This window comes from Lutra lutra, chromosome 7 (genome assembly GCF_902655055.1).
Source record: "Lutra lutra chromosome 7, mLutLut1.2, whole genome shotgun sequence".
NCBI classification, from domain to species: Eukaryota; Metazoa; Chordata; class Mammalia; order Carnivora; family Mustelidae; genus Lutra; species Lutra lutra.
The window spans coordinates 34,865,741-34,889,566 of NC_062284.1; the positions used below are offsets into that span (position 1 = coordinate 34,865,741).

General features: G+C 44.6%; 1 protein-coding gene and 1 long non-coding RNA gene across 3 annotated transcripts in view; one reads left to right on the forward strand and one right to left on the reverse strand.

Annotated features, from left to right (window-relative positions):
- The window catches only part of THSD4 (thrombospondin type 1 domain containing 4), a 582,110-nt gene that overhangs the window by 334,782 nt on the left and 223,502 nt on the right, over window positions 1-23,826 (forward strand). The window lies entirely within an intron of this gene.
- LOC125104011 (uncharacterized) overlaps window positions 17,836-23,826 on the reverse strand; it is a 30,707-nt gene continuing 24,716 nt past the window's right edge. Inside the window, exons 2-5 of one of the 2 annotated variants that reach the window (XR_007128563.1) lie at window positions 22,760-22,814; window positions 19,567-20,860; window positions 19,311-19,392; window positions 17,836-18,709 (exon numbers count right to left, since the gene is read on the reverse strand). This is a non-coding gene — a long non-coding RNA (uncharacterized LOC125104011). Of the gene's footprint in view, window positions 18,710-19,310; window positions 20,861-22,759; window positions 22,815-23,826 lie in introns of both variants that reach the window. The other variant, XR_007128562.1, reaches the window with a different exon arrangement.

A 23,826-nucleotide genomic window follows, 5' to 3' on the forward strand; every position in this document is an offset into this window, starting at 1 on the left:
GGTGTGAGAACCAAAATCACCAAAGCTGTGGATGGTTCCTTCTTTTTGTTTTCCTGTTTCCTGTTGTTGCTTTGTTTTTATTTTGAGGAGATAGGAAGAGAGAAAGAAAGCAATAAACAGGTATTGGGCACTTTCAGTGTACCAAAAACTTTCTATTTTGGTTATTCTTTACAAACTCAGGAGGTAAATGTTGGTTTCCTTATTTTGTAAAGAGAGAAGCTGGGACTCACACGGAAGAACTTCTGTTACTAAAGGTCATGCAGCTAGTACATGGCTGCGACTGGGTTTGCCCAAAGTGGATTGGTCTGGCTTCCAGGCCTGTATGCTGTTCATCGTCACCGTCCTCCCCACCCCCCCCGCCCCGTTCTCTCTTCTGTGCTTGTCTTTTCCAGTCCTGCCAACATGAGCTGTTGGCTGCCTTCATACCATGGAATGCCAGGGTCATTATTGCCATCTTTGGAGAAGGCATTTCAGCGCAGCAAGGGAATTTCATGGCTGAGCTGATATAACAATCCTGTGTCCAATGGCTTAACTCCCTTACTCTTGTGAGTCTCTTTTGAATAGCTGGTAGTTGAAGGCAGATTTGAAGTTAAAGATGCAAACAATCCTTTCCAGTCTGGCACCTTGCAAACCTCCAAGATCATTTTTGTGTTGGTGTCATGGACTCATCTTTGTGGCTTCCCTTCCTGTCTCTGCCACCTCTGTTTAACTCGTGTTACATAATTTCTGCCACCAAAGAAGGAACAGATCATGCAGAGAACACACCTATTTAACTGTGTTTAAGATCTGCCCAGGAATGTGGAACATGTTTAAATATAAAACTGAGAATGAGGCCTTTGACATTGATTGATTTTAGGAATAAAGTAGAACTAATCCACGATACCGATCTCAGAGAGAAATATTTTCATAAAATTCCAGAACATTTGTGGGAACTGGACCTTAATTAGAGCCCTATTGTACAAGGATAAATAGCGTGATCGTTAGAGTTGATATAGTTACTGAAAGGAATGGTGCATAATCAGGGCAAGTCTGTGCATTTAGTCTGGAGATGTTTAGAGGTGCTTGTATAGAACACGGGTCAGTTCAGAAGGCATTTAAAAATACATCTCAACACTTTTTATGTGCTATTGAAATTAACTAGGAACACGGAAGTTCATGAAAATTAGGTTGGGGAAATGAGTGAAAATAATAGGTTGTGTTTCTTTGTGAATTTCTGTGGAGGAAAACAGCTTGAGGTCATCATGGATCACAGACGCACAGGAACACACCATCTCATCCAAAACAAAGTACAGAGGACTGAACAAGTAAAAAAAAACCTTTTTAAAACCTTCCAGCTTGAAATTAACTGTGTACAATAATAATGTATCATGTTTTATACTTTACAAGTTAGAGGAACGCAGGAATTTTGAAAGAGGGTAGGAAAGGACAAATATAATTAAAACATTGGAAAGTAAAAACGTAAGAAGACCCAAAACAGTAGACTAGAAGAATGATGGATTAGATCATGATATATTATATACATTTTATATTGAATAATGGCAAGATGTTTTACAGAAGATAATTTCAGGTTCCTGTTCATCTTTAGACAGAAAAAGGCTAGAGAACATTTTACATGACAGATGGAGAAAGAAGACAAATCATTTTATAAATAAGGTCTTTCCAGGGGCACCTGGATGGCTCGGTCGGTTGAGTGTCTGCCTGTGGCTCAGGTCATAATCTCAGGGTTCTGGGATCAAGCTCCGTGTCAGGATCGAGCCTGCTTCTCCCCCTGCCCTCTGTCCCTCTGCCCCTTGTCCTCACTCTCTCTCTCTCTCTCAAATAAATGAATAAAATCTTAAAAAAAAAATGAGGTCTTTCTGACAAATGGCCAAATATTGGAGTCCTCACTCCTGCCAGCATGTATGAGGCGTCCTCTCAGCTGGGTGCCATGTCAGAAGCCTACTGCCCTACTTGGGAATTTGTAGTCAAGTAAATGAACATGCTATTCAGTGTATATACTATAATAATATATAGCTACATACAGTATAGATCATAATCTATACCGTATGCATTATAGGATAGATGGTATATAGAAGTGAATCGATATAGTCTGAGTTGAGTGAACATATTCAGTTCAGAAAAGCACAGGGTACAAATACCACAGGAGATGTGAACAAACCCCCAGCATGCTGGGGCAGAATCTTCCCGTAAGGGTGCATCTCAGGTGTTACTGAAAATGAAGCAACACTACGCCAGGAGTCTGGGGGGCTCCAGTAGGTTACGGTGTCTGTGTGAGTGTACCAGGTTTGCGGAGAACCCTGGCTTCTCTCTTCACGTGACACCCTTTCCTTGGGGAGAAATCATCATGAAGTTGTGGCACTGGCCGCAGAGAGTCCTAACACTCTCCCGTGGGGTGGGCATTTATGGGAGTCAGACAGCTCCACGCCCCACTCTCCATACTCGGAATGCCCCATCCCCACCTCTCACCTGGCTCGCTCTGTCCCCACAGAGCTTAGGTCAGGCTTAGGTCACGTGTCCCCTTCACTGGGAAGCTTTCCATGAGCTCCCATTTTGTTTCATTGTCACTCAGACAATATTTATCAAGTTTCTGCCCAGCTCCTGGCTTTATGGATGTGGAGGCAAGAGAGGCAAGATTATCTGCTTTTGCACACCCCCGGCTTACCTCCTCGTGGGGAAAACCAGACAAAAACCCAGTGAACACATGACATGGTTGTTCAGATAGAGAAAAATGCCATGAAGCAGATAAAATAGGGCCATGATTCCCAAGCTGTGTGCCTGGGTACCCTGGGGGACTGTAGTAAAGTCACAGGATCCCACAGGAAATTTTACAATTTTAGGGAAACACAGTATCTGTCAGAGCCTGTGAAAACTGCTGTATGAGGTTGTTTGGACCTAACTAATAAATGAAACTATCAGATACTCCTTTCAGTCTAGGTTTACCATGAAAAAATTATCAGCCCGTTAAGAATGCCATAAGCCAGTTCAGTTTGGGAACCAAGGAAATAGGTTCCTGTGATGGTACTGGATGGAGGGTGGTGGGGGGACTTTGACTGCTGGGAGAGAAGCAGCCCTGTCTGAGGAGGAGGTGTGGGGGGTGAGGTTTAACATGAGACCTTGTGAAGATACATTAGGAAGACTGTTCCAGGCAGTGGGAACAGCATGTGCAGAGGCAGCAGGAAATGTCCCAGTGTGTTTGAGGAACAGATAGACAGGTGTTGCCGAAGCATAATGAATTCTGGGAGTGTGGTTGGAGATATGGTCAGGGGGTAGACAAGAGTCAGGTCAAGGCTCTCTAGACCACAGCCAGGACCTAAGGGTGTTTATGGCTCAGAGAGCATTTCCACCCTGATGCACACCATTCTTTACTATCCTCCCTGGGACCCCCTTGGCTCAGGCCTCACGACCTGGCCTTTCTATGGAGCTACTCTGCCATGGGATGGCAAGCCCACCCATTAGGAGGTTGGTCCCTACATGAAAATGAGGCAGATCCCTCCTTGTACTGGCAAGACCTCGAGCCAGCAGAGCTCCATTAGCCTGCCTGGGGCCCGACTCAAGGGATGCTCTACCTCCCGTCCATGCAAGGAGCTGCGGCAGCTCCCGGACTGTGGTGCGTTTTCAGTCACTCTCTCTAGTGACCTCTAGCCTCCCCTTCCCCCGAATGCCACTCTTCAGGGTCACAGCCTGTTGATTTGCTCCTAGGCCTTGAATTCAGAGTTTTGAGGGACAGATCACACAGTAAAGCTGAGAGAAGCCCTGAATCTGCCAACCCTCCCATCTTTTTTAAACAGGGGAAAATCATACACAAAACAGGAAAATGGAATCTGTATGCTATAATTTCCTAACTCAAGTGACCATGAAAAACCAGTTCATACTGGCACTCACCATTGCAGACAGCCTGTGGGATCCAGTTACTCAGTTATGACTTAAGGGGGCATAAAGTATGGTCTTGGCTTAGGGAGGGAAGGGAGAGGTAGGAAAGAATGATGAGAATTGGGGTGGAAAGTGAAGGCTTTCCGAAGAGCAGAGCAAATCGTACGTTTCTAATTCAGCAAGGCCCCTGGGACTTGCCCTTGTTTGATGATGAGCAAGTCATGAGGAATTTCACCTTTCTTTATCTTGATGACTTGAGGGCAGGGACCCTAAGTCACCAGTGCATCTGTAGGGGTAGCTCGGGGCCCGACGCTGGAGGAACCGAATGAGTGTATGAGTGCAGGATAATGGAAGCGGAGACGATTAAAGGTGAGGATGGTCACTGCTGTTGATTTGCGCAGAAGAATAGATGAAAGATATAAGGACTGCTTAATTAAGTCACGTGACCTCAGGAGCCCCAGTTTTGGAGGCGTAAATACCGAGGTCACATGTCCATCTTGCAAAGTGGGCAAATAATTGTAGAAGATGGAGAAAAGAAAAGTTTAAAAAAAATGGAGCCAGGAGTTCAAGCCCAGGTACAAGGAGTTTGAGAATAACTTATGGTTCGGATTGGGTTTTTAAGTAAAGGTTTTTTTGTATTTTTTTTTAATCTGGACCGGTTGTAGACTTAGAAAAAAAACACAGTGACAGTAAAGAGAGCCTCTGTGCCCGGCTCAGGCAATTCCAGCTCTGCCCGATGGCAACCCCTCCCATCACCCATAGCCAGGGTACATTTGTCAACACTCAGAGGCCAGTGTTGGCACATCACTCTTACCTAAGCTCTAGACTTCGTTGGTTTGGATCACCAGCTTTTCCATTACTGTCGTTTTTCTGTTTCGGGATCCACTGCAGCATCCTGCGTCACATTAGGTCCCCGTGCCCCTTAGCCTCCTCTGGTCTATGACATTTTCTCTGTCTTTTCTATTTCTCATGCCCTTGACAGTTCTGAGGAATATGGTCAGTTATGTTGAAAAAGGCCCCTCCAACTGGGCTGGTGTGAGATTTTCTCATGGTTGGACTGGGGTGACAGGTTTTGAGGAAGACAACCACAAAGTGAAGCGCCTCTCTCATCACATCCCATCAGGGGGCCAGTGATAGCCACGTGACACCACTGGGGATGTTAATCTTGATTAAATCTTTTTGACCACAGTTTTTGCCTTTACCCCAGCATGTTCCCCTCCTTCTGGCCAACCTCCCATCCTTCCAGGCTCATGTTAAGTGGTATGGAAGTTTTTTACAGAAGCTCCTTTCAGACATCCTCAGAAACCTCTTCCTTCATCCAGCTGAGACGCTGCTCCCATGACTACTGTCTTCTGCATTGGTGGCGACAACAATCTGTCCTTTTTCAGAATTTGGTTATCTGTTTGGTATCAGGGAGGAAGAGATTATGCTGAGTGAAATAAGTCAAGCAGAGAGAGTCAATTATCATATGGTTTCACTTATTTGTGGAGCATAACAAATAGCATAGAGGACAGGGGGAGTTAGGAGAAGGGAGTTGGGGGAAATTGGAAGAGGAGGTGAACCATGAGAGACTATGGACTCTGAAAAACATTCTGAGGGGTTTGAAGAGGCGAGGGGTGGGAGGTTGGGGGAACCAGGTGGTGGGTATTAGAGAGGGCACGGATTGCATGGAGCACTGGGTGTGGTACAAAAACAATGAATACTGTTATGCTGAAAATTAAAAAAAAAATTTAAAAAAACTAAAAAAAATGTGAAAATAAAATGAAGATTGATTTTTCCATGTTAAAAAAAAAAAAGACATATACTTTAAAAAAGATGCTCTTGGGGCACCTGGGTGGCTCAGTGGGTTAAAGCCTCTGCCTTCAGCTCAGGTCCTGGGATCGAGCCCCACATCGGGCTCTCTGCTCAGCGGGGAGCCTGCTTCCTTCTCTCTCTGCCTGCCTCTCTGCCTGCTTGTGATCTTTCTCTGTCAAATAAATAAATAAAATCTTAAAAAAAAAAAGATGCTCTTAACGGTGGGGGAAAAGGAAACCAAAGAGCTGTAATGCAGAATTTGATCTAGAAGAAGAGAAAGATGAGAGGAAAATGTCAGCCAGAAGTTGACAGCCAAATCAAACAGGGGGCAGCGTTTGTGATTAAAATAGCAAATGCAAAAAATGGAAAAGTGGTGCACAGAAGCGAAAGCTTAACAATCGAAACCTTCCAACACTGAAATGAAATTTTGCAAAAGTAGAGGAAATTTAAGTGGTTCGAGTTTGTATGGGAACAGAAACATAGATGGAAAAATATGTTTCAAATAGGTAAGGCAAATTTTAATGAACAGCCAAATAACACAGTTATCTGATCTTACAAAAGGGAAGTACCACAATTTGGAAAGGTCAGGAAGCTTCTGGCAGCCCCAAAGTGATTAATAACGATCAGCTTGGGCTCAGTGACGAGGTCCAAGGAGGACTGTTTAGAGGGCTCGAGTTTGGGCCCGTTATTTTCTTTGTGTAAACAGAATCATTTTGTTCTGAGAGACGAACAACAAAGACATCTAATATCCATCTTCAAAAAAAGATTAAGTTGGTCAAAGTGTTTGGGGGTATTTCTTTTTGAGAAAGAAAAAAAAATGCCTGTGTTTTCTCAAGGTGGTTTATGCCCACAAAATCTTATAGAATGTTTTCTTACACTCAGAAGAATGTATGATGCGCCTTCTCTGCCCAGTGTCAGGATTTGGTCCCTGTGCAAGGTCTGTAATCTGTATGGTCTACTTAGCATATACCCATTTTATTCCTACCTGCCATTTGCACATTCGCTGGGGTAGGCTTTGGGAGCCAAATCTCTTTTGCAAGCAGGATTTGGGTTTTTGGCTTTTTTCCTTCTGTAACCCAGATCATTCACCATGTCACTGTTACCCATCGGGATGAGTGGACCTGTTTGGCGCCTCTCCCCACATGCTCTGTTGAGGCCCAGGGTAAGTACCGCTTGTAGTGATCCCTTTACTCTCTCTTCCCCATGTTCGTGCAAGAGGAGCAGCCCACAAACATGGAAGAAATAGGAAGTTTTTCTTGATGGGATGGCCGTACTCTCTAACTCCCTTGCCGGACAAGCCTAGGTTTGTCCAGATTGTGGTCTCTTCTGGCAAAAGGGCCAACACTGGGCATTCCTTCCCATACAAGAATGTCAACACGAGGTTATGAAAAATCGATGAAATCCATACAAAACAATATAACGTTATAACAATATAACAACATTACACCTGCAGGTTGCATATAGGAAACAAAAGTCCCGCTGTATCCCATCATCCCCATTATTTTTTAGTTTTCTCATTTCCACCACTGATGGTTTCTTGAAAAACAGGTTGTCTTTCTCGCCTGGAACAGACCCAAATCCCCCGCCACGGCCAGATCTTTCTGCCAGCTTCATGGGGCTTGTGTTCTGGGCTCAGCCATCCTGGGAGGTGCAGCCGATTGTGGGATAACCATGTTGTTTGGACATCGGTTCCTTCACAAATGACTGGTGACAGGAGGCATGATGTCGATGTACCACGGAAGTGAGATCGCTGTATCTGCGAGTTTTCCAAGGGCTGAAGAGATGGAATCAGGGAGGCAGAACTATAAACTTCCATAGGACCAAACAAAACCCAAACCAACCAAATCAAGAAACAACAACTCCCCCCTCCCCAAACCCTTCAGGAGAGGGCTGCATTGGCAGGACCTTTTTGAGATCTGTTGAAAGCAGATTAAAAATGCATGTCTGTCTAGGGCTCCTCCAGAAGTAGGCCTTCAGCCTGGCGGGGTTCAGGACCCCGAGGAGTTGTTTCCTCCTGCACCCTTCACGTGCTGCCCTGGGGCTCAGAGCTCTGCTTCCTCACCTTGCCCCAACACCCACAGGCCGGCACACCGCTCTCTGCTCTTTGTACTTTTTTAATATCCCCTGAGGCCGACACTAGACTCTAGAATGCTAAGCTTCCTGCTTCGAGTATTAAATTATATCCCAGGAACCAATTCATTGTTTTTGTGGACTTCTGGTCCCAGAGTTGTATAGGTTTTAATTGTTCGGTCCTTAGTTTTCCCGTCAACTACTATTTTTAGGACACTCTACAGCAGAACACGAGGATTTTCGGGAATGCACATTGAAAACCTACCCTCAGCTGTTCGTTTTCCTTTCATCCACACTGAGATTTCCCTCTGCTGTGTTCTCAGCTGGGGACACTCCAGCTGAGAGTGTCCCTGCTCTCTTCGTTGTCCTGAAGTTTGTAAGGTGGAGGCTGAGGCATGTGGTCCTCAGCAGTTACCTCAATGAATTGCCCCTGCAGACTTCGTCTACCTCCCACGAAACCCCAGACCCCATGAAGGCCAGGCTCACATCTTTGGTCTCAGCCCGGACTGAGTCCGGACTCAGCATTGTAATATAAACTTGAGTTGTATATAACTGGTGCCACAAAGCCAGATGCCCTCCCCAAATGCACTCCCCATGAAAGCAGGACCAGAGTTACATTGTAAGACTTTGAGAGAGAAACCCCAAGATGCTCCATCCAGCGTATTCTAACTCAGCCAAGCCGTGCCCCAATCAGATCTTCTAATAACTTGCGTTGGGCTCTACTCCTGAAAGAAGGAATGTCAAAGTCATTGCCACCAAAAAGTAAAATAAAAATGCGGCGTACAGAAATGTCATTTGAAAATAACACTGGGGCGAGAAGAGAGAGATAAGTATGTGACTGAGAAAGACATGTTACGTGAGTTGTGAACATTGCTCAGGGAGCGGGAGGACCACTTAATTATCCAGTGAAATGGGAACTGTCTAGACAAGTAATTCAGATAGCTCAAGCTGAAGCCAACCGTTCAGGGGTTTGTGCCAGAGCCCAACCTCAGTCCTGCCTACTGGAGTCTCAGGGCTTTGTTTTGCCCTGGGTTAAGCCACATGTCTGTTGGCTGTCAACTATTAACAGTGAGTGGCTTACTATAAGAAGCTCAGGCTTAAAGGAACTCATCTTCTCCCTTATGTCCAGCGTAGTCATGGGCAGATGAACTTGAGTCTAGCTTCCAGGAGTCATTCAACATGTAACCAACTGCTTTGCCCAAGTTCAGAGAGTCATGGTCACCCTGGGCAGCCCCTCCACACCCAGCCCTGCCGCTCCTTGCAAATCCTCTGAAGGCACAAGCCACAGAACTGGAAATCAGAGGGTGTGCGTCTAACACCAGCTCAGCAAAGGGCCCGCCAAGGATCCGGGGGAGGCCGTTTGGCCTGTCTGCTTCCCACTTCCTCCTCTGTGAGGTGAAGGGACTGGACTAGAACATTGCATTTTTTTTTCCTTCTGCGTAGAGGTGCTATTACACCTTTTCATTGCAGAGTTTGTAAAACACAGAAAAATAGCATGCATATGTAAAGTATTTTCACATATTAGAAAACAAATTAGGATCCTGCTTTGGTTCCTAACATTATATGAGACACTTCTCTGTTCATTGAAGGAAAACAGAGTGTATAATTTGTCATAGCTTCCTAAACTTTCACAACCATTTGGTTTCCAAAATGCTTCCCATCTCAAACATTTTAGAATTCTTTGAGTGGTGCTAGATTTAAAAATAAAAAGGCGGGGGGATGCCTTTCAGAGAGAAAGAGAGGGGAGAGAGAGATAGCATGTCTGGGTACCAGGTTGTAGGTGCTGTGGGCATAGTTTAATCATAGGAATATTGGGAGGTGGCCCTCCTTGGCTCCCTCATGGTCTTCCATTTCTATGCCAAGAATACGAGGCCATGACGGCTTTTTTACCTGAGCCATTCTTCAGGGTGGGTTTTCAGTGAGTAAACCTGAGAAGTGAGGTCAGAAAGACCTCCAGAACAAAGAGCAGGCTTGCTTAGTGCTTGCTTTCAAAGCAGCGCGTTCCCTAAGCTCAGGGTCCCTCAGTGGCAGTGCAAAGTCACTGTACGTGCACCATGTGTCTGGACCCTTCTGCCTTGTCTTCCTGTGGGCTTGGATTCCTGTTGGAATCGCTCATGTCCACACTGCTTGCTGGGCTGGGAGGCATGACATCTTTCGTCTCCGACATAGGATTCACCTGTCTTCCTCCAGCAAGAGTTTAACTCATTAGCTTGAAAGTAGGGTAGAGTCAACTCCCAGGCCAAACCATTATTCCGTGTTAGTTAAATGAGGGTATTGGGCAGCAAGGACACTTAGACTCTAAGAGGTTCAGCAAGATGCTTCACATGGCTGATGGGTGGCAGAGCTAGACGTCAATTCCAGAAGTATCGTGGCTTCTACAGGAACAGCCCGGGTCTGTTGAATCCCAACCCATATACGATATTGGCTGCTTTCACCACCCAGACACCACACCATACCCTCTAGTCCATAGAAACCACTTGCTCGGAAATTAACTGAGAACTTCAAATGCATTCTTCATTAAGAAAAGTAGTTGGTATAAGAGAACGGTCGAGTTGCATTCTTCTTAAAAAAAAAAAAAAAAAAGAAAGAAAAGTAGTTGGTCCTGGTTTGGTGTGAGGTCTGAAGCTACTTTCCTCAGAAAGCTTACCATCTGGTACCTATTTGAAGAACTCATCTACCAAGCTGCAGAACTGGTTTATTTAGATTAAATGAAAGCATTTAAATCTGGTTGTTGTGGTGTTTTATTGGCTTTGAAAAGCATTTTTTCTTCAACAGGCCACAGTGCATAAATATTATGGATATTCTTAAAAATGAAATGAACACAGTAGGAGCCATTCTAATACCTATTTTGGCAGAAGTAATAAGCTTCCCATGCTGGTGAGAAGAGAAGGTAAGGTAATAATCCTAGGAACATGTGGCACTGCTATCCTAGGGCAAGAAAATTTTTTTTTAAGACTTTGTTTTTTCAGGGCGCCTGGGTGGCTCAGTTGGTTAAGGGTCTGCCTTCAGCTCAGGTCATGGTCCTGGGGTCCTGGGATCGAGCCCCACATTGCTTCTCCCTCTCTCTCTGCTCCCCACCCCACCCCCACTTGCAATTTCCTTCTCTTTCTCTCAAAAAAATTTAAAAAAAAAACTTAATTTTTTACAGCAGATTTAGAATCACAGCAATACTGAGAAGAAGGTACAGAGATTTCTCATATACCCCCCACCACCCTTGCATGGCTTCCCCCACTGTCGGCCTCCCCCATCTGGTACATTTGTTACAACTGATAAAGCCGCTCTGGCACATCATTATCACCCAAAGTCCATAGCTGATGTTAGGCTTTGCTGCAAGAGACTTTCTACTGATTAAAGATGGAGTAGTACCCATTGACAGAGAATGCATGTGTTGAAGGAATACCCAGGGAGCTTGCTGAAGGTACTCTCAGCACTCAGTGATGGGTAGACATTATGACCAGGTACTTGATAAATGTTCTCCATACATTTGTTCATCCCAGGCATTTATTCTGTAACAATGACTGTGCGGCTGCTGCAAGGACAGACACCGGGAGCATAGCAGTGACCATGTCAGAGGTCCCTTCCTTCATGGAGCTTGTGTTCTAGAGGCAGACAGGGTGTCAGTGACGATAACTGCTCTGAAAAAAAGTTGAACAGGATAAAGCAGCTAGAGAGAGAGGGTGTGGGTAGTGCTCTGTGAGATGTGGTCAGAGATGTGGCCATGAGATGCTATCACGGGAAGGGCTGGGGAGCAGGGGGCAGGAAGGTGTGGGTGATACTGCCTGGGTTATGAACAGACATGGGAGTGATGTGAAAAAGAACCCAGTTTCCTTGCAACCCAGCCTCGTGTTCTGATTTGGACCATGGTCTCTCTCCGGGCCCAACTCACCTGCGGCCTAGGGAGGATCCTCTTGGAGAGAGACAGCAAGCAGAGCTTTTGTGTTGTGAATGGACACCTAGAGTGCTCATCATTTACCACAGTTGGCCATCAAGGAAGCAGACATTTTTATTTTTATTTGAACGGAATAAACATCTATCTTCCCACATGCCACACTCTGATACCAGAGGAGGAGTGTAATTGTTCTCGGTGGTGTGATGGAGTCCCATTTTGTTCTAAGGAGCAAGGGGAGGAGTGTGAGTGGGGATGGGAAGAATTTCAACATGGCAGCTATGTCCAGTACAGCCAGTCAGAGGAAGAGGGGGCCAAATTCCGGGAAGCAAGAGAGATACAGAGGAAGGGAAAGAGAGCGGTGCTGGTTGTGGGTGGTTTATGGAACTGGCCACCGGGCTGACCACAGTGGGCATTTTCAGGGACATTTGGTATTGTGCCAAGGCCAGCCTCTTTCTCTCAGCTTTTGGCTTAGAGGACCGATGGAAGAGTAGCCCCCCCAACCCCCCTCTTAGCAGAAGATGGGAGGATGAGGAGACTCTTAGAAGGCTTGGGTCTTCTCACTGAGTTGAACCTCACCCATTTTATTGGCATTTTCCCTTCCTCTCAGGGGAGAGAGACATTTGCTTTCATTGCAAATATTCAAGGACTTGTTCGGTTCACTTTCACAGAAGAATTAAAACGTGGGAAAACCAAATCCTTACCCCACACTCTTTTCCTTCCCCTCTCCCCACCCCCGCCACTGCTTTCATTTTGGCTTTTGCTTAATTTTGTAACATTAATTCTTTGATCCTTCCAGCCATAAATCATTTAAGTGACTTTGATTAAATAACAGCTTAACTTCCAAAATTCTTTGTATAATGATGGCATTTCTTGTCATATCTTATACAATTATAATGAGGTTTTACAAAGCAGGTTCAGATGCCAGTGCACCTGGACTCCTCCCGACGCGCTGTGATTTAAGACAAGTTATTTCGCCTCTCGGGGCTTAGCCTTACCCGTTGATAAGAAAAGCTTACTATGTAATATACATCCCCTATGGAGACGGTGTCGGGAATTTTATTCACTTAGTGTTTATAAAGGATCTTTATGGGCGACCCCAGGGAGGGCGATGCCCATGAGTATTTCAAAATGCAATAGGAAATCTGCCATTCAGATTTCATATAGAAATCAGCCGATGTTCTATAATGAGCTGTTTTTTTTTTTTTTTCGCTCCACGTTCCCTACTGAGACCTTCTTCTGTCTTCTCTGGAGACGGAATTTTGCTGTTTTCTCCAGTGGCTGAGAGACTAGGGGTGTGGCTGGACCAGCTGAACGCAGGGTAGATTTTCTGCCCAGCGTGTTCTTCCTTTGGTGTGGAGGTCCGGGTTCTGTCTGTGTAGCACAAGCAACGACTGACTGCTCATGTCTCTCATTTTGAGGCTTAACATCTATCTGTGAAAGGCAGGACCCCCGTCCAGTTCAGCAAACCTTCTAGCAAATTCCTCTTCATTTTACTGCCCCCCTGGCTTTATTAGTAATACCGGTTGACTCCCACTGACATGTACCGGTTGCTGTGTGACAAAGGGTGAGCAATTTCGATCAGGCGGTGTTTTCCTGCAATCCCTGCACTTTCAGTAACTATTAAAGATGACAGTAAAACATATAGAACAGACATCGTTCGGGTATTCCCCACTGCTTCTGAAATGATTATTTCTCTGCCAGAGCAAGAGACCTGTGAAATGCGGGCGTAAGGACAGGTAGTCACCGAAAACGTGGGTTTTTAAGTTTAAGCTAATATTTAACATGGGGTAAGGACTACTGGTAAATACTGATTTATCTTCCCTCCTATTTCCCTCAGGGCTTAATCTCCCAGCTCAGAACATTAAACAGTTGTTTATTATTCCACTGGTATTATAAAAACAATACTATGGTTCTTTTCCTTCTTTCTTTGCTTTGTTTTTTATTTTTGTTTTTTAAGAAATAAAAAAAAAACATCCCATATCCCAGCAGGACAGACCAATGCCTATGTGTCAAGTGACACAGCCATCGTGGGAGGCCTGGCTAGGGCTCCATTCTTTGCAGGGACCTGCCTTTTTCCTTGGCCTGAGCCTAGATTCTTACCTGCAACAGTGCTGGAAGAGTTCAAGTCTGGGCTTTAGAGAGAGCCAAGAGGATTGGTGGGAAGTCATCGACACCCCACCAAGTAGCCACATGAGCCATCAAGAGCCGTGTTGTATGGTAAGAATGAAATGATAGTTCTGTTCCATAGCTGCTCTGTGGGATGGCCGAGAACCACTCTGGGGCTACTGAGCTCTTGAAATGTGGCTTGTGCAAAGTAGCTCGTGCAACCGAGGAAGGAAATTTTCCATTTTATTGCATTTTTGATCATTTACATCTCAGTAGCCACGTGTGGCGCGTCCCTGCCATATTAGCATAGATCTATAGTTTCCCAAGGGTTGGCTTAAGAATACATCACTCCCACAACAAAAGTAGAACAAAAACCAAGAGTGTTTCTGCTATTATCTTGGACCCCTCTTTCCCCAGGTCCTGGGAAAGTCTGGCCCTCCCTTTATGGTTGAACTTTACCCCTTCTTCTCTTCTATATTTCATCTTGCCTACTCCTTTTTTTTTTTTTTTTTAAATAACACCTTTTTGAGATATAAGTCACATACCAAACAATTCACATATTCAATAGTTTATACTCTATTCACAGGGTTGTACAACTATCACCGCTGTCAATTTGCTAGCGTTGTTAACTATGTATGGACGTGCCAAATTCTTTATCCACTCATCATTTGCTGGTCTTTGGATTGTGTTAGCTTTTTGGCTGTTATGAGTACTGATGCTGCACACACTGGTCTGTGAGTTTCTGTGTGAATCTATGTGTTCGTGTCCCTGAGATTCTCACCTAAGAGTGGGGTTGATGGGTCACAGGCTCACTCTACTTTAACCTTTCGTGGAACTGCCGGACTGTTTTCCAGAACTGCCACACTGTATCACATTCCCATCAGCGTTGTGTGAGGGTTCTAAATTCTCCACATCCTGGCCAGCACTTGTTACCATCTGTCTGTCCAACTGCAGTCTGGCCAGCGGGTGTGAGGTGGTGTCTTACTGGGGCTCTGATCTGCGTTTCCTAGAGCCCCTCACTCTTTGCCCCCCATCTGTTCACATTCTCTGTGTGGGCCCCTCCCACAGGTAGCTCTGCCTAGGGATGCTGTTTTGCAAGAAAAAGAGCAAGTTGCATTTTAGGTGTTTCTTCTGAACGAACAGAGGTTACTTCTGTGACACGGTTACAAACAGAAACCTGAGCTGATAGCGTGTAACCATTTGGGGCCCAGTCAGACATTGGATACATTTATACTTTCTCTGGGTCACATTCCTAGGCAGAGCTGCGTTCCCTAGAATAGTCTCTGTAAGTAAAAGTGGTTCGAGCCGTCTTAAGGGTGTGCTTTTAAAAATTCCCTGTCACAGGGGTGCCTGGGTGGCTTAGTTGGTTAAGTGGCTGCCTTCGGCTCAGGTCATGATCCCAGGATCCTGGAATCGAGCCCCAAATTGGGCTCCCAGCTTGGCGGGGAGCCTTTCTCCCTCTCCCTCTGCCTGCTGCTCTGCCTACTTGTACTCTGTCTGTCAAATAAATAAATACAGTCTTTAAAAAAAAAAATTCCTGTCACAAAAGTATCTCCCCAGGAGTCCTTTCTCAAGCAGACACAGAATATTCTGAGATCACCTTCCAGTCATAATGGCTTCAGGGATGCAGCAGAAGGATCAAAATGTTAACACAGGGTGGAAACAGAAAGACAAAAATCCAGGAGTGGGAGGGCCCTGACACCCAGGAGCCACGATTTGTCTGCAGGAGCCATATGACCCTCAAGCTGCCTGCGTTCACGACTTCATGCATCTGTTTCTTTCTTCCTTTCTTTTTATGTTTTTAAGATTTTATGTATTTATTTATTTGAGAGGGAGACAGTGAAAGAGAGCATGAGAGGGGAGAAGGTCAGAGGGAGAAGCAGACTTCCCGCAGAGCTGGGAGCCCAATGCAGGACTTGATCCCAGAACTCAGGGATCATGATCTGAGCCTAAGGCAGTCGCTTAACCAACGGAGCCATCCAGGCGCACCACCCATCAATTTCTTTAATAAATATTCGGTGCCTCGAGGTGCTGGACACAGCCCTGGAGACAGACCTGTGCGCCAAGTGGACCTGGTCTTCGTTTGCCCAGACGAGGCTGATGGTCGTCAGATTGGCCAGGGTTAGGAAGAACACAGTCACACTGCGGACAGGACCATGTGTTGCTTGCTTGCGTGGTCTTTTCCTGTGCTTGCCCCAGACAGCACAGCAGTGAGAGATGTACCATCCCAGCATGACCAACCTACATATACTTTTTGTTTTTTATTGTCAAATAGCCATTATTTAATATCTGTATTCCTTTCTCTGTGTGTGTGTGTTTCTCTCAAACATTCTTTTTGAGCTAGGTATAATTTTTATAACCAACTTGTTTCTGGCATCTTGAAGATTAAGGGTTTGGTGAAAGATGTTTCTCTTGACAGTGTTCCCTATCTTCTGTGTTTAATTTCTAGTTGTCCTTTAGCGCACTGCTCAAATACAACCTTTTCTGTAAAAGATCACCATCACTGTCAATCCTGATGGCCTCTGGAATGAATATTCCATTTTCCCCCTAAACTTCTATGGCACCATGCACTTGCCTTATAACCCTTCCTGTTTTGTAGAAGGAAGGTCCTTTACCTGTTGGCTTTCCTCACCAGTCAGTGAACATCTAAGAGTAAGGGTTTTTGTCTGAGGCTTACTTATATTTTCAGCCCCAATCACAGAAACTCACAGCTAGCCGGTGATCAGTAAATGTTGAGTGAACAAATGAATGAATGAATGTAGAGGAGTGCAAAAAAAAAAAAAAAAAAAACCAAACAAACACCATCCCATGAGCCCAGATTCTTTCTTCTAGCTAGGAGTAATTTGCCATGGAGATAGCAATGAGCAGTCAACTCTTGTGATCCTTACTTATTATTTTATACATTTAATGGGGAGAAATAGAAATGCATTTTCTTGTTGGAAAATTTATTTGAAAAACAACAAAAGCTGGATAGGGAAAGATGATAGGAAGTCAGTTATTAAAGACCTTGATGCCTAAGGCCATGCTAATATTTTATCCGGGGAAACAGAATCAACGTCTTACCCCACAGACATTCTGGCAGTATTATTTCTAGGGTAAGAAATGAGGCACCAAGTCTGGTTCATCATGGGCAAGCCCAGATATGCAAAGAATAAAGAATGGGTTGGACCCAGAACAGATCCAAGGGCCTGAAGCCACATAAACAGGCCAGAGTACAAGAACCTTTCAACTCTTCGTAGAAAAGCAAGACCATGCAAACCAGGTGGACAGGTAGGAAGGTGGGTTAAGGAAGGGATTTAGGATAAACAACAAGTCACATAAGAAAATAACATAAACTGTGATTGCAAGAAGCTCAAACCCAGTATTTCAGAAAAAAAGAAAGCAGTTAGATCAAAGCAAAAAAAATGGATTTAAAATCTAAGCCAAGACGAGGAAGTGATAATCATGATGTGAGTTGATGGGGGAAGCAGGGTTGGGGAAGACAGAAAATCTGGAGAATCTGGTGGTAGACCAGCAGTACTGGAGGCTTTCCGAGGCGGTGGGACGAAGCCGAGGGCTTCCCCTCCTCTGTGTCTGTGGATGCTGTGTCATCCTCGGATGCTTTTAGCCCCCATTTTACAGTTATTTACAAATAGCAGAATTGTGAATTTTATTAAGGAAGGCTATCGTTAAAGTTTATAGACTGTCAGCTGTGACAGACCTCACCTTGAATTTTTGAGATAGGTAGGAAAGTATTTTTAAAGCCATTTATGTGACAGTGGACTTATGCCCAGAATATATAAAGAACCCATAACCAATAATAATAAGACTAACAAACTGTTAAAATGGGCAAAAGGCTTAAATTGAAACTTAGTAAAAGGAGATACATAAATGGTCACTAATTACATCATTAGTAATCAGGAACGTACAAGTTAAAACCTCCACGTAATACCATGAATGCCACTCCACTGATGATACCAAGTGTTGGTGAGGAGAGAGACAGCAGTCTTCGTACATTGCTAGTGGGTGTGTAAAATGGCACAACCACTTGGAGAATTGATCCAGCAAATACATGGCACACACACACATGCTTACACACACACACACACACACACACACACATGAGAGGACTTGAAATCAAAATACATGTGCACACACACACACACACACATACACACAGAGGACTTGAACAAGAGTGTTAATAACAGCTCTATTCATAACAGACCCAAACAGAAAACACCCATCAATAGGTGAGTGGATAAACAAATCCCAAGTATATTCACACAACAGACACATTCAACAGAAAGGACCAATGTGTGATCCAACAACACGGCTGAATCTCGAACCATTATTGTTGATCAAAAGAAGCCAGACACAGAAGAGCTGATCCACAGGGTTTGGTTTCTGTGAAGTTCTAAGACAGGCGGAACTAAGCTATGGTAACAGAAATCGGGAAGTGGATGCTTCGGTTTATAGAAATGGACTTGAAAGGGGCAGGAGGGAATTTCTCAGGTAATGGAAATGTTCTCTACATTGACTTGGGTGGTGGATACATGAGTATAAACATCTGTAATGTTTGCAAATGTTTATCAGAACTCGGGGAACAGTACACTTAAGGCTGGTGCATTTTGTGATGTATAAATTACACCTTTACACAAGAAGAAAATCGGGTTTGGAGAAGTGAAGATACTTGCTTAAAGTCGGGCAGCAAATAAATGGCAGAGCCAGTCCTCAAACCCAGGCCAGCTGATGTCAGAGTTAGAGCCCCCTTACCTACATCAGCTTCTCTGAGCATACACGGAAGAAGAAGAATCGTCGAGCACATCTGCAAGGGAGCAGAAAGAAGACTCCTTTGTACCAGGGGAAGGAAGGGCAGTAGTCACTGAGGTCACATTTCTGTCCTGGGCATGAGCCCATTCCATCTGGCCACCTGCAGGAGTAATTAGGAAGGCTTGACAGATGCTGGAGCAGAGATAAGCATCGCCATCTGGCTCCGGGATCCTGCCAGTAGAGAAGGTATTAAGGTTATTCTTTTGTGGGTATCCATCTTGGGTAGTCAATAATCAACCTATTACATTTGTAAGACCTTTCAAAAAACTGCCTGGGTGGCTCAGTGGGTTTAAGTCTCTATCTTTGGCTCAGGTCATGATCCCAGGGTCCTGGGCTAGAGCCCCGCATCGGGCCTGGGAGCCTACTTCTTCCTCTGTCTCTGCCTGCCTCTCTGCCAACTTGTGATCTCTGTCTGTCAAATAAATAAATAAAATCTTTAACAAAACAAAACAAACAAACAAACAAAAAAACCCTCTCTGAATTAATACATTTCCTTTATAAGAAAATGGATGCTACAAACAAAAGGAGAAAATTCAACACTTCGTAGGTCTTCTGTTGGGTGGTAAACTCTGATATTTTTCACTGCTTGCTAATAAACAGAAAGGGTTTATTTTAACAACAGTGGGATTGTGCTATGTGTGCCGTTTCATGATGTGCTTTTTAAAGACCACCTCTCCGTTAGAAGATATACATAGATACCCTCTCTCTTGTGCCTGACATCCCATGGACAGGTATATCCAGGTGTGTTTCACCAAACCTTGCTGTTACTTACGTTGTTTCTGGGTGTTTTGCTGGAAACATGTTGTACATTGCATGTTTGCTCTTCCTTCTGGTGTCTTCCTCAGGGAAAGTTCCTAAAGTGGGAATTCTGGCTCAAAACTGAGGTTTGGACATCTCATTCATATTGTCGCTTTTTTTTTTCTTTTCAGAATGGTTTTGCCATTCACATTCTCACAAGCAGTGCCTTCGTGTGTTGTCCTGGGTCACCGGACGTACACCGCAACTTCAGGCCCCATCTTACCAACTACCTCTTTTCATGGCAATGTGGCCTGGAAGGGTTAAAAATTAACCCTTGCTGTAGTGAGGCTCCGTACTTCTCAGCAATGCCTGAATCCCTTTTGGATCCTGCTAGTGTGAAAATGAAAAATATTTCTTTTAAAACGTTACTTTGAGAACATGATTGATGTTCGAATGTAATCGAAAGATTGGAGGAGCTGGAGACAGAAGTGATCCGGGGTCCAAGTAGCTCGGTTTCACGGTTGGCTGGCTCATCGCCTATTGCTGTGTGCGATCCTGGGCAAGTTTCTTGCTTGCTCTTCCGGGGCCTCTGTGGCCCCAAGTCTAAGATGAGGGACTAAGGAGGACCTGATCCCTACCCTATGCTGTCTTCATTTAGGACATTCTATAAATCTTCGGCTATGTAAAGCATTCCTCTCACAGGCTGGGCTTGTAAATTGCAACTGTCAGACCTTGGAAATGCAGCTTGTGTGGGAAAGGAAAAAACCCAGCAGCTACTTTGCTGCTGGATCAGAATTCTATGTTCTTTGTGAAGTAATAAATTGTGTCTTGGCTCCCGGATTATTCCAGGTTGCCTCGGGTTTTGTGGAAGTGGCTTTTTCAGGAATTGTTCCCATTGCCGGAAAGTGGGTGTTAATTTGTGCCTTGGCTGTTTTTCAGGGCACACTCTGGCAAAGACCTGGCAGGTTTTTTTCAGAGGATCAGCAGAAGCAGGGACCTGGTCATTTCTCCTCCTTGCACGATGACATGCACCCTCCACCAATAACCGGAATTAGACCTACAGTCAGAGGCCTTGGTTTTGTAAAGGATCGCTTACCCTGCACCTCGGCGGGGGTTTTGGACCAAGTGGAAACACTCTGGTCAGTATACCATAGGAAACAGGGCAGCCAAGAACAGAGAAACTGCTTAGTATTCCTTAATAAATTATCTGAGATCCATTGAAATGAGGTCCAGGTGGGGTCCTGGAAGAGGAGACAAAGCGAAGAAAAGTGAGAAGGGAACAAAATGGAATAATGTTGGGATTTGATTCTTGTAGTTTGCAGCCTCTGTTGCTATACCTGATTCAGTCCCCCTGGTATCCCTGGGATATCATCGGCGTCGTTACCCCCAGTCTGCCCAGCAAGGGAAGGAGAGCGTGAAGTGTTGGTGGTGAGTGGTCCAGTCACACCTACAAAAACCACAGAGCATGGCTTGAATTCCCCTAAATCTCTGATTTCTTGGCAGAATTTTGCAGTCTCTCACCTCCTTCCTCTTCTCTCTCACCCGTCTATGGCAACTATTGGAAAACAGCTCTTCTTTCTCACCCTGGGAGTCCGAAGTCACAAATTAAAGTCATTTGTCAACCTGCAGTATAATGCCCTGTGAAGCCACCCCCCACCGAGTATTCCCCAGACTCCCGTGATCCGGACTTCAGCTTATGCCGTGTTCGTGTCCCACGTGTATTGCTACTCATATTTGTCTTCGAATACATGCTCTATTTCATTTTCATATCCCAAGTGCTACAATATCTGTGAAACCAACCATTCGATGTGCCAGATAATCGTTTCCTAATATACCTTAAAATAGTTTGCTATTATTTGTAAATGTTCCTTTAATTTTAGAGCTATTAAATTTTTGAGATTTGTCATTTGTATACAAGTAATATATCTTGCCTCTACTCCCTTTGGTGTACTTACCATCCTCTGAGAAATTAACTCCATTACGTAAAAGTTAAGACTCAGTTCCTTGGTTGAATTAGCCACATTTTAAATGCTCAGTAGCCACTGTGGTTAGTGGCTACCATGTTGGACAGAGACAAAATTGTACCACATGGCACTGTCTACAGTTTGCCCGGGGCATGTTGACTGCTTTCATTGGTTCAAGCTAAGCTAATATATGGTAAAGTCACCAAAAGAACTGTGAATAGTGATTCACTTAAGAGGTGCTAACAGAAATGTCAAATAATAGTTTATTCCAATGACCATTAACCAAGTAAGTGGCAAGGCGGGTAGACACATTCAAACTCAAGTAACAGATAGACTTCGGTATGCTCTAAACCACCTCTCTCTCGCAGCCCTCACTGTCCCCTTCCCACCCTCTCCGTCCGTCTCCCTCCTCTCCGTGCATGGCCGCGTGTTTTCTGCTTTCCTGCTTGCTCCTCCTCTTGCTGTACCTCCGCATGTCCTAGCCTTGCTGTCACTCCCGGCCTCCGTCCTTTTTCTCTGCTCTTCCCTAGCTTCCTTTCACCTTCCCAAGTGGAAACTTCCCTCATTCAAAACCCAAGTGTCTTTGGATTTCGTTTTATAAATTATTCATCAACTGCAATAATGTCAGGCCGAGGGACATTGTCGGTTGTAATGTGAATAAGGGATACCTCCTAGTGGTCTCCTTGGAGCTGTGACCAGTGGCACACTGGACCTCTCTGGGTGGATGTCCACTGGCATCTCACTGTCAGATGCCTAAAACTGACCATTGCCCATGCAAACCCCAGCTGCCCCTCACTGACGCAGCCACACCCAGCTTCTTGCTTTAGTCTACTCCTCATCCAAAGCCACCTTCAAAAGAACAAGAGAATTTTTGATCACACTTCTTTGCAGACCCATAGAAGAGGAGCGCAAAGCTACCGTTGGTTACCCTTGTTGAGCAGGCTAAAAGCTGAGGATTCCTTAAAAAGCTTGATGCAACCTCTCTTAAAATAAAAAACGACCCTGCCTAGTGCTTAGAAAGCTTGAAAGGATCCCCAGAGAGAGGGAAATGCTGCATAGACATATGTACACTTTGTCTGTTGACCTTGAATGTTGAGGAGAACAGACCAGACCCCTTTCTCCTTATTTTGATTATCCAGAGACTCCAGAGAGGAGAGCAAAGGAGAAGTTGGACTGGAGAGCTCTGAGAAGTACAGGATGCCCTGGGGAACATATATGTGTTGCTTGATTGCACAAAATAGACCCTTCCTTAGGAGGACAAAGTTGAGACTTTCTCTTATTCCTTGCAGGGAAATGTGTTTTCCCTTTTCTCCCCCCTCATTCTAAATGCATTCAATTAGGCTGTGGAAAATTTAGTTCCTCTTGCTAATTTATACAAGAAGTTATGATACCTTGGGATCCTTCATCTGTCAGCTTTAAACCTGAAATATGGGATTGATTATTCCCAGGAAGATGATGTGAGGATCTGCTCTCTTTCTCAGACAAAGGGAGGCATTTGTCCAAAATGCAGAGTTCCTACCTGGGTGGGAGTCGTGGAACCATCCTTCTGGCTACATCCTGTACTGCTCCATTCTCTGAAAAAGAGAAACAGATCCAAGTTTAACAAACTTTTTCTTACTAAAATTTAAAGTCTGCGTTGTCTTCTGGCTAGTGATAACCATAACAACTATTTGTTGAATGCTTGGAATTTAGTAGTGTGTTAGGTGCTGTAGATGTAATCTCATTAATCCTCATCACAGCCCTGATGGTGTGGACTGCTTTTGCCCATATTTTATTTTAAAGATCTTATTTATTTATTTATTTATTTGGCAGACACACACACACAGAACAAGAGAGGGAACACAAGCAGGGGGAGTGAGAGAGGGAGAAGCAGCTTCCTGCTGAGCAGGGAGCCTGAAGTGGGGCTCAATCCCAGGACCCTGGGACCATGACCCAAGCCGAAGACAGATGCCTAACAACAGAGCCACCCATGCACCTCACTTTTGCCTATATTTTAGTTTGAGGAATTTCAAGTCTGAGAGAGGTAAACAACCTGCCAAAGGTCATGCAGCCAATAGGCGGCAGAGCTCAGATTCAAAGCCAGGTCAGTCCAATGCCAGAGCTCTGTGGTCTTTGGACCCTGTAGTTCTGTGTTCATTTTGTCATCAAATATTTATTGAGGGTTACTGTGGACCAGGCACTATTCTAGGATCAGGGATTCTACAATGAACAATAAAGAAGAGATCCCTGATCTTATGGAGCTTATATCCTAGAGAGGAAAGACAGGAAAAGAGTTAAGTTTAAAAAAAAAGTCTAGATCATTTCAGATGTTGGTAATGCCATAAGAACAATAGATGGAGTAAAGAGATAGTGAATGTGGGGTTATTTATGCTGGGAGTTCTTAGAAGGATTTTCTGACAAGATGACCTTTGAACTCAGACCTGAATGGCATGAAGGATCCAGAATGTGGGTGTTGAGGGCAGTAGAAACAGCAAGTGCAAAGGCCCTGGGGTGAGTGAGTGTCAGTGTTTCAGGAACCACAAAGGTCAACATTGCTATCTAGTCAGTGGGAATGAGTGAGAGATGTGCAGACAGGCTTTGGGTTTC